The sequence below is a fragment of the Erpetoichthys calabaricus genome, chromosome 2, assembly GCF_900747795.2.
Source record: "Erpetoichthys calabaricus chromosome 2, fErpCal1.3, whole genome shotgun sequence".
NCBI lineage: Eukaryota > Metazoa > Chordata > Cladistia > Polypteriformes > Polypteridae > Erpetoichthys > Erpetoichthys calabaricus.
This window is the reverse complement of record NC_041395.2, coordinates 130,444,967-130,456,267: the sequence shown is the minus strand read 5'-3', so window position 1 is coordinate 130,456,267 and position 11,301 is coordinate 130,444,967. Positions and strand designations below refer to the sequence as shown.

At 42.1% G+C, this 11,301-nt stretch overlaps 1 protein-coding gene across 1 annotated transcript in view; it reads right to left on the bottom strand.

The window, feature by feature from the left end:
* LOC114669557 (extracellular calcium-sensing receptor-like) overlaps positions 1–11,301 on the bottom strand; it is a 49,267-nt gene that overhangs the window by 24,456 nt on the left and 13,510 nt on the right. The window lies entirely within an intron of this gene.

Genomic DNA, 11,301 nt, shown 5'->3' with positions numbered 1-11,301 from the left:
TCTACAGGTTTCTTTAATTTCAGTGCCACTAAAGTGTCTTGACGAGATTTAATTAAAGCACATTCTCCCAGAGTTTACACACTTTATGTTTTGTTTGTGCTAGAATTGTTAAAAAAAATGTATATTTGCTGCCCATTAAAAGTGCAACAATGGGAAAATTGTGGCATATTGGTCTAAAACTTGCAGGATTGGTAAACCATGGTAGAGTATGAAAATGATTACAAACAGCACATATGCAAGTGATGTGTGTGAGCTATGCCCCCTGAACTTTCCCACATTGGGTATAAAAGGTGTCTGACAAAGGAAGCTCACTGAGTGACTTCTGGCAGTTAATGTACTCGTAGGCAGCAAGCACGCCCCAGTGAAAAGACATACAGTATGTTCAGCACTTTGAGTGAAGGAAAATTATGAGAGTGCGGGAAGGCAGATGATCTTTCTCTGACATCAGCATTTATATTAGATGGAATGTGAGTACAATGGCAGGAGTATAGCATCAGCTGGTAGAGGAGAGCCTGACTTTATGAAGTAAGAGATCTACAGCATCGTGACACAAAACAAATGGGAGGACAAACATCTCATGTGCATAGCAGGGATGGATCAAACAGCTATATTACAGACCCAAGCCCAAAAGCTGGGATTTGCCACATGTCGATGGGTGTCCACATGCACTGTTCAGTTCTATTTGCAACAGTAGGACTTTCTCAAACACCACCATTTGCTTTGGATATCCTTGACCCGCAACCAAAGGCATCTGAGGTTGCAATGGTGCCAAGAACGCCACCAATGGAAGGATGACTGTCATCACATTGTGACACAAAAAAATTTATACATCCGGCGCCGCCGAGACTGGCAGCCTTTTCAGCAGCTCCGTGTATGACTGTATGTGTATGTGTACTTTTCTACTTTTATTTTTCTATTTTTATTTTTTGATCACTCCTATCACTTTATTTTATGTGGATTTGTTCACTGGACACACTTACTTTTACAACATAAGCATGGATTTTTACACGCCGAGACTCGCCTATTCAAGTACTCAACTTCGAGCGCTGAGAACAAATGCCAGTGCCAGTGTGGTTCCCTGTTTACCCGACGAGGTAAGAAGGCGGTATCGTGGCAGCAGAGCGGGCACTAAGCTAAAAATGAAGCGGCTTGCGAGAAAGTGGTGTTTTAAGCCTTCGGTGCCTTCTGTGATTCTGGGGAATGTGAACTCAAATAAGATCGACGAACTGGCTGCGCTGGTGAAAAATGTCAGGACCTACAGAGAATGCAGTTTGTTGTGTTTTTGCGAAATGTGGCTAATTAACACCATCCCAGATGCTAACGTGAAGCTACCCGGGTTTAGTACAGTTAGAGCGGACAGAGATGCAAGTACCTGTGGTAAGCACAAAGGAGGAGGACTCGCTCTCTATGTTAATACACGGTGGTGTAACTCTGGACATGTTAACATCAAAGTCTCCACTTGCTGCAGGGACATCGAACTGTTGGCCGTAAGTTTACATCCCTATTACTTGCCCAGAGAGTTTGGACATGTCATTGTTGTTATTGTATACATTCCTCCTCGGGCAGACGTGGAGTCAGCGAGTGACATCATCCATTCTGCTGTTGCTAAGTTACAAACGCAGCACCCTGAGGCGCTTGTGCTAATCGCTAGAGACTTTAACCATGTGACGCTGGACAAAACATTACCTGCATTCTCCCAGTATGTGGACTGTAACACCCGGGGAAATAAGACTATTGATTTACTGTATGCAAACGTTAAAGACGCATACAGCGCCACCCCACTGCCTGCGCTTGGGAAAGCAGATCATAACCTGGTTCTGCTTCAGCCTCACTATAAACCAAAAGTGAGAGTCCTACCACACGATCATTCAGGAAGTGGACCCAGGAGGCTGAGAATACTCTGAGAGAATTTTTTGGAACTACAGACTGGGATATCCTGCAGGGATCTCATAGTGAGAACATTGAGGAAGTTGTTGACTGCACTACTGACTACATCAACTGTATGGACATTGTAGTTCCAGTAAGAACTGTACGCTGCTATGCTAACAACAAGCCATGGATTACAAGTGACATCAAGGGCCTTTTGAACCAGAAGAAAAGGGCTCTTAAAGACGGTGATCAGCATGAGCTCAAGTGCGTGCAGAAGGAACTCCGAGTCCAGCTCAGGGCGGCGAAGGAGCAGTACAGGAGAAAGCTGGAGCAGAAGTTGCAGAATAACAGCATGAAGGAAGTGTGGGATGGGATGAAGATCATCACTGGCTGCAGCTCGAAGCGGGGTACCACCATCGAGAGAGACGTGAAGAGAGCAAACCAAATGAACAACTTCTTTAACAGGTTTGACCACCCTAACCCACTCTCACTTTCACCTCGGAGTACTGCACCCTCCACACATCCTTCTGCTGATACCAGCATAGGAGAGACATCCCCACCCATAATTACAACAGCGCAAGTGAGCAGAGAGCTGAGGAGACTTCGTGCCAGCAAAGCAGCGGGTCCAGATGGAGTATCGCCACGACTGCTGAAGGTCTGTGCAGCAGAGCTGGGGGGTCCTCTACAGCGCATCTTCAACCTGAGCCTGGAACAGGGGAGAGTCCCGAGGCTTTGGAAAACATCTTGTATCACCCCAGTCCCAAAGGTATCACGTCCTAGTGAGCTGAATGACTTTCGGCCTGTTGCTCTGACATCACATGTGATGAAGACCATGGAGAGGCTGCTGCTTCACCACCTGAGGCCACAGGTTCAACACGCCCTTGACCCTCTGCAGTTTGCATTTCAGGAGAAGGTGGGAGCAGAGGATGCCATCATCTGTATGCTACACCAATCCCTCTCTCACTTGGACAGAGGCAGTGGTGCTGTAAGAATTATGTTTCTAGACTTCTCTAGCGCCTTCAACACAATCCAACCTCTGCTCCTTAGGGACAAGCTGACAGAGATGGGATTAGATTCATACCTAGTGGCATGGATCGTGGACTATCTTAAAGACAGACCTCAGTATGTGCGTCTTGGGAACTGCACGTCTGACATTGTGGTCAGCAACACAGGAGCGCCACAAGGGACTGTACTTCCTCCGGTCCTGTTCAGCCTATATACATCGGACTTCCAATACAACTCGGAGTCCTGCCATGTGCAAAAGTTCGCTGATGACACTGCTATCGTGGGCTGCATCAGGAATGGGCTGGAGGATGAGTATAGGGACCTAATCAATGACTTTGTTAAATGGTGCGACTCAAACCACCTACAACTGAACACCAGCAAAACCAAGGAGCTGGTGGTGGATTTTAGGAGGCCCAGACCACTCATAGACCCCGTGATCATCAAAGGTGACTGTGTGTAGATGGTGCAGACCTATAAATATCTGGGAGTGCAGCTGGATGATAAATTAGACTGGACTGCCAATACTGATGCGCTGTGCAAGAAAGGACAGACCCGACTATACTTCCTTAGAAGGCTGGCGTCCTTCAACATCTGCAATAAGATGCTGCAGATGTTCTATCAGACAGTTGTGGCGAACACCCTCTTCTATGCGGTAGTGTGCTGGGGAGGCAGCATTAAGAGGAAAGACGCCTGGACAAACTGGTGAGGAAGGCAGGCTCTATTGTTGGCATGGAGCTGGACAGTTTAACATCTGTGGCAGAGCGAAGGGCGCTCAGCAGGCTCCTATCAATTATGGAGAATCCACTGCATCCACTAAATAGTATCATCTCCAGACAGAAGAGCAGCTTCAGCGACAGACTGCTGTCACTGTCCTGCTCCACTGACAGATTGAGGAGATCGTTCCTCCCCCAAACTATGCAACTCTTCAATTCCACCCGGGGGGGTAAACGTTAACATTTAACATTATACAAAGTTATTGTCTGTTTTTCACCTGCATTATTATCATTCTTTAATTTAATATTTTTTATTGTATCAGTATGCTGCTGCTGGAGAATGTGAATTTCCCATTGGGATTAATAAAGTATCTATCTATCTATCTATCTATCTATCTATCTATCTATCTATCTATCTATCTATCTATCTATCTATCTATCTATCACATTGTGTAAGTCCCTGTTTAATTTAATGCAGCTTTATGGACAGACCACTGTGTGAAGCCACCACAGTGAAACGTTCTTGAAGGCTTGCATTTTGCAGAACCATATGAAACCCAGCACCAGGTATTATTGTGTGAGGTGACATTCCACTTTCAATCCTCACTCATGCACATTGCCATCATCTTGACCAGTCAGCAGCACATCACAGATCAATATATTCCAATAGGACAGTGCTTGACCACATGTGGCATAAATAGTTCTGCAGTCCCTGGATGATCACCACGTGCCACTTCTTCCCTGGCCTGCACAGTCACCAGATTTGTCACCCACTGACCATGTCTGAATCAAGGTTATTATAGTCAACTAAAACTAAAATCAAAACTGAAACTATTATTAAAAAAACATTTTCGTAAACTGAAATAAAATAATTAACAAAACCGAAAAACTAAAACTAAATGAAACTATCAAAGTAGCTGGAAAGACTAACTGAAATAAAATAATAATTTACTAAAATAATTTTAGTTTTCGTTTTTACAGTAAACGAATCTTCCACCACGAGCCGCCTGCATATATTCATCCAGTGAATGGTGGCTGGTGAAGGAGGACGGCTGTTCACATAGCATTTGCGGTGACACAGCAAGCTGAATATGCGGGTAAAGCGTGTGGAATAGAAAGTAATTTACGTACCGCCTTTTTTGTTGTATATGAAGATGTAATTCAAACGCCTGAAACTGGAATGTGGTGCTCAAAAAAAACTTTACCGTATGGACAGAAAAATCACAAGTGAGTAACGTTTTAGTTTATTTATAAGGTGCCTGCTTTTTGTTAACAGTAATTCACCTGCCACTTCGCATACGAAGTATAGAGAATGTATAATCATGAAAAAAATTCGAGATTTTGATGAATCTTGACATTTTAGACCTCCACAAGTCCAAAAATACAGTTTTTTGGAATTATGTCTGTGTGTAAACATGGAAACTCAAAAACGCAACTACACTAGAAAGATGGTTGAAATTTGGCATGTGGTCGTTACACCAAAATTGTAGATCTCTATTAACTTTTGGGCCAATTTCATCAACCGGAAGACCTTACCTGAACACATAGTAATTTTTTTTTTATTCATGCAGCTGCAGAGTCCAATTTAATCAACTTTACTTTTATAGTAATTGATTAATATATTATTAATTTGATTTGATTTGTTGTTGATGGTTCTTTAATTTACATAATATAATCATTGTCTTGTGGTTTACTCCTCAGATATCCATCCCCATATCTGAGTACACGAGAAAGTCGAAGGGAGAGCACTCCCAATTTTTGAAAATAAAATGGCACTGATTGATAGACTGACAAGGTTGTAATAGAAGATCAGCATATTGCTACTAACCAATCACTTTTGCTTTAAAAATGTCATTTAACAACGAAGAGATACAAACCTTGTAAAATTCCTGAGTTGGCAATGTCTCTACCGAACTACAGGTAAGTAGGCAAAGAGAGTCTGACAAGTGATGAAAAGCTAAACATACTAATATGTTTTTGTATTTATGCTATATTTATTAATTTATCTTTTTTAGTTAATATTCATCATTATTAATAGCAGATATTGTGAAAAGAATCCAATAGCAGAATTAAGTTTTAAAATATTTGTCCCCATTTTTTCAATGTTTCTCTCTCTCTCAAAATAGATAGTTGAAATATCATGTTCTTTTTGTTCTTAACATCAGCCATAGCATACATATTGCATACCAGGGATTTTTTCCTGCTTTGCCTCCAAACCTACTTGGGTAGGCTCCAGGTTCCTGTGATCCTGCTCTGGATAAGCAGGTTTAGATAATGTATATATTGTTCTTAATCTCAGACGCTGTCTCTGTCATTTTATGCCTGTCCATACTCCTATTACCTACTCTTGCTGTGCTTATTATGGGTTTACTGTTCTTATGGTGGGCTATTCAAGTCTCACTGCCTCTAACCTTGACACTACATGCTTGTTTTTCTTTGTTTCCCTCAGTGTAGCTAGGTGGGGTCTGCACACTGATTCAAGCCTAAGAGCCTTGTTCTTCCTAAGCCCCTGTGATTTTCATGGTCACATCTGTCATAACACAGTAGACTATGTTTTCTGATTTTTGATCTTTTCCGGCCTGCAGGTGGCAAAATTCTGTCTATAAATTGTTTGTGCCTGAGATGGAATCGGAGATCAATATGGCTGGTAGAAAATAACAAAGCTCAGTATTGAGATTTTTGAATGCAATATTGAAGGCATTCATTATAAGCACATTGTCATTGGAGCAGGATATGTTGTGTGCTGTAGACAATTAGAGTAAAAAACCCTCAAACCTTAAAATTCACCTAAATCACAAATTGGCCCATTCTGGGTAATAAAAGGAAAGGAAAAAAGTGCCAACAGTCAGCACAGATTTGTTCAGTACAAATGACATAGAACATATTTAAAAAAATTATAAAATTGTTCATATTCAGTATCTGGTTTTGATTATACTTGTTTTTATCAGACAAAAACAAAACCAAATAGTAAAGTGTTTCGTGTAGTGTAGTAAGCTTCCACTAACATTAAATTCATATTATATCCAAACTCCAAAAGTGCACAGTTCTGTCTCATTGTAACACAAAAACTAAACTGCATAGTAGTTCTTTAACCATACTATAATTACTAAAAATGAAACTGATATATAAAAAAATAAAATAGAAATGTCTTTGTAAAATAAAACTAAACTAAAACTAAAAATGCAAGCTGAAGGAAAACTAAAACTAAACTGAATTTCCAAGTAAGGTCAGAAAATATATAGAAATAAAAACTAATATAAAAAGGCAAAACTATAATAACCTTGGTCTGAATGTAGTCAGACGATGACTGATTTCCCAATGACTTCCAGCAGTTACCATGGATGAACTTTGGGTATTGTGGAATATGACCTGGACACAGACAGGCAGACACGTTTGATTTACCCCACACACGTTTATTGTGGTCTTCCATCACTACAATAAAGCTCTCACAAACCCCAATACCCCAAAGTTTTGACCAATACACAATGCCTTCAGCGGCACGGTGGCGCAGTGGTAGCGCTGCTGCCTCGCAGTTAGGAGACCCGGGTTCGCTTCCCGGGTCCTCCCTGCGTGGAGTTTGCATGTTCTCCCCATGTCTGTGTGGGTTTCCTCCGGGCGCTCCGGTTTCCTCCCACAGTCCACAGACATGCAGGTTAGGTGGATTGGCGATTCTAAATTGGCCCTAGTGTGTGCTTGGTGTGTGGGTGTGTTTGTGTGTGTCCTGCGGTGGGTTGGCACCCTGCCCATGATTGGTTCCTGCCTTGTGCCCTGTGTTGGCTGGGATTGGCTCCAGCAGACCCCCGTGACCCTGTGTTTGGATTCATTGGGTTGGAAAATGGATGGATGGACAATGCCTTCAGGCTGCCTCCTTCTCTCGTCCGAGACCTCTTCCACTCTTCTCTCCTGACTCAAGTCATTCTCTGAAGGTAGGTGGCCCCTTTATATAAGCACCCGGATGTGCTCCAGGTGTGTTCCCGGCAATCTCCCACCGACACACCCCAGTGTGGCGGAAGTGCCGGTTGTATCCCCGGAAGCACTCCGGGTGTCCCTGTTTGTCCTCCCCCCAGCACTTCCGGGTGTGGTGGAAGTGCTGAGGTCCAGTGTCCTCCAGGTATTGGGGTGCCCCCTGGCGGTGACCGCGAGCCCCTACAGGGTCAAGCTTCCCTGCTCTGTACCCGTGGCCCCCAGGGCGGTCGCCCCCTCATGGTCTGGAGGAGGCACAAGCCCTCCTCCGGTCTTCTTGGGTATCCCGGCTGGGTACCACCCCCATCCGGGTACCACAGTATGTATTGAGGCTGCAGGTCATACCACTCTACAAACCTACATCCAACATCCATTCCTTTCCATGCCAGACCGTGTACAAATGGTTATTTAGACCCATGGCGGATACACAAGGTACCGATTATTAAGTGTTCTGCATGTGTGACCAAGTATCTATTGCCTTTCTTGGTGTTGCAATATCATCTGCCAGTAATGTATGCTAACAGATTTACTGACAATCTGTTTTTATACATTTTCTTGGATGATTTTTGCAAGGAATAGTACTCTACATTACTGGTTACTTGATAACTTGCGGCTATTTCAAGCGTGAGTTGTCATGCTGCAGACATAAAAGATGCAAGCTGTTTTCTGTTGTTTTAGCGTACTTGCACCACATTCACCAGCAGATGGCATCTAGGAGCTCAAGTAATATAAATAAATTTAAACAAAACACTACATCACATTGGGTAGTGTGTGCGCAAAAGTGTAATGTGCATTGTAAGTGCACATTCTGTAAGAAGCGGACTGTTTAAATTAACCAGTTCACCCAGAAGTAGCCTGCGGTGACATACAGCAATCTTTTGGGGGGCAATGGCACAAACATGGAAGAGGAACACTTTCCAGATAATAGTTTGTTACATTAGATTAAGGCTTTGCAGACACAAGTTTTCTTGTGCACTATATCCATTTTTTTAAATAGTTTGGATGCATATTAGAGCCTGGAACATAGAAAGCATCTTCAGTGGGAGAGGGAAAGGGGGTATGGGATAACAAAGCCCACAGTGTTTTTGATTCATAAGAAATATGTATGATAGTGCATAAGCAAATACCCAGAACACCACAGGTTTGCACTCTAAGTAGCCAAACATGGGTTGCAGTGATCACACATGCTTAACAAGGTTCACATACACAAAAAAACCAATAAGCAGTGCTGAATACACAGCTCTGTGCAATGGGAGATCAAAAATGAGATCTGTGGCTGCTACTTTGCATACCAACAACAGGCAGATCTTTGGCCTTATTAAACAGATGGAGTGCTCATCTGTGCAAAAACCCAACCACACCAAGCGCTCTGAGCATCTTGTATTTGCATACCTGTCAGCACCATCATGCATTGTTCTGATTGTTACAATATTTATTAAATAGTCATGCTTAGAAATGTAATTTCAGCTCAAAAACTTTATTTGTTTTGAAGATAGTTTCATCACTTTTAATATCCATTACTATCCATTTTGAATTTTGCTTTGCTGGAATTTTGTCACACTTCATTGCTGCAAAACAGCATCTTGTCAATAACAATATTAAAGTACCTGCTAATTTTACGACATACATATACCCGCTCAAACCTTCATAATCTAGTTTGGGCTCATGGGAGGACTGGCACATTGCCCATCAGCAATGGGTGAAAGCAGGAAAAGGCCCTGGACAGGACACCAGTCCTGTGGCCCTGCATGTAGGAAAAAACCTACACAGATATCATTATAGATGAACCTACAATATTCTGCAATGAAAATGTGAGAAGATTAGGAAACTCCACACAGACTTGAGGAAAACATGCATCTCCACAAAGACAAATGTCTTGGTGCAGACGTCAACATTACACTGAATATGTAAGACTGCTGTTCTACCAGCTTTAGTCTTTGTTTATTATTATTAATAATAATAATAAAAAAATCAGAATAAGACTTTAGTCTCTTAAGGCTTACATATGCAAAACTACTTAATTGTGCATGTATGAAATTCGCCAACAAAACATTTTAGGTGGAAAAAGGAATATTAAACTGTAATCGCAATTCTTTATGAGACATGACTTGGATGTAAGGTTACAAACACTTTTAAGTGGTTACAGACCACAGAGAAGAACAGTGAAAAAGTGCCACGGTAACGGTGATATATGGCTCTTTACATCCCAAATTGCAATAAATACTTTCCAGACACAATATGCTACATCATCCATAAAAGTGCACAAGTGGGTGCAAAAGTATAATGTACATTGTAAGTGCACATTCTGTAAGTCACTGACTGTTTTAATACACCAGTTAGTCCAAAAGTAGCACACATTGACATCTTTTGGTGGGGAGTAACTAAAAACGGTGAAGGGAAACCACCTTTTATTACATTAAAGCATCAAGGAAACATCTGTCCCAGCTTGTACTGTAAATCCAATTTTTTAAGATAGTTTGGATGTCAGAGAAGCTGTGAACTGCACAATAAAATGTATATACAGTTGTAGTGGTGCTTATCTGATATGTATATACAACTTTCTCTCGCACACAAGATACTCTTAGATTGATAAATGAGCAATATGCGATTCACGGATACTTAATTTTGTCACATATATGACTTTGCAAGAGTTGGGGAGACCTCATTTCATCGTCACTTCTGTCTTAACACATTAAGGTAGTGTGCCATTCCGTTTGGGTGTTTCTAGCTTAAATACAAGTACAGTAATCCCTCCTCCATCGCGGGGGTTGCTTTCCAGAGCCACCCGCGAAATAAGAAATTCCGCGAAGTAGAAAGCATATGTTTATATGGTTATTTTTATATTGTCATGCTTGGGTCACAGATTTGCGCAGAAACACAGGAGGTTGTAGAGAGACAGGAACGTTATTCAAACACTGCAAAAAAAACATTTATCTCTTTTTCAAAAGTTTAAACTGTGCTCCATGACAAGACAGAGATGACAGTTCTGTCTCACAATTAAAAGAATGCAAACATATCTTCCTCTTCAAAGGAGTGCGCGTCAGGAGCACAGACTGTCAGAGAGACAGAGAAAAGCAAACAAATCAATAGGGCTGTTTGGCTTTTAAGTATGCGAAGCACTGCTGGTACAAAGCTGTTGAAGGCGGTAGCTCACACCCCCTCCGTCAGGAGCAGGGAGAGAGAGACAGAGAAAAACAAACAGTCAAAAATCAATACGTGCCCTTCGAGCTTTTAAGTATGCGAAGCACCGTGCAGCATGTCGCTTCACGAAGCAGCTGCACAGAAGATAGCAACGTGAAGATAATCTTTCAGCATTTTTAGACGAGCATCCGTATCGTCTAGGTGTGCGAACAGCCCCCCTGCTCACCCCCCCCTACGTCAGGATCAGAGAAAGTCAGCGCAAGAGAGAGAGAGAAAAGTAAGTTGGGTAGCTTCTCAGCCATCTGCCAATAGCGTCCCTTGTATGAAATCAACTGGGCAAACCAACTGAGGAAGCATGTACCAGAAATTAAAAGACCCACTATCCTCAGAAATCCGCGAACCAGCAAAAAATCCGCGATATATATTTAAATATGCTTACATATAAAATCCACGATAGAGTGAAGCCGCGAAAGGCGAAGCGCGATATAGCGAGGGATCACTGTACTCACCGTTAATGTGGACTGTATTGCAAAGTCACCTTCTCTCACATTGTTTCAAAAAAGCCACCTGTCATGTCATTACTCACATGTTTATTGAATTAGTCCACAAA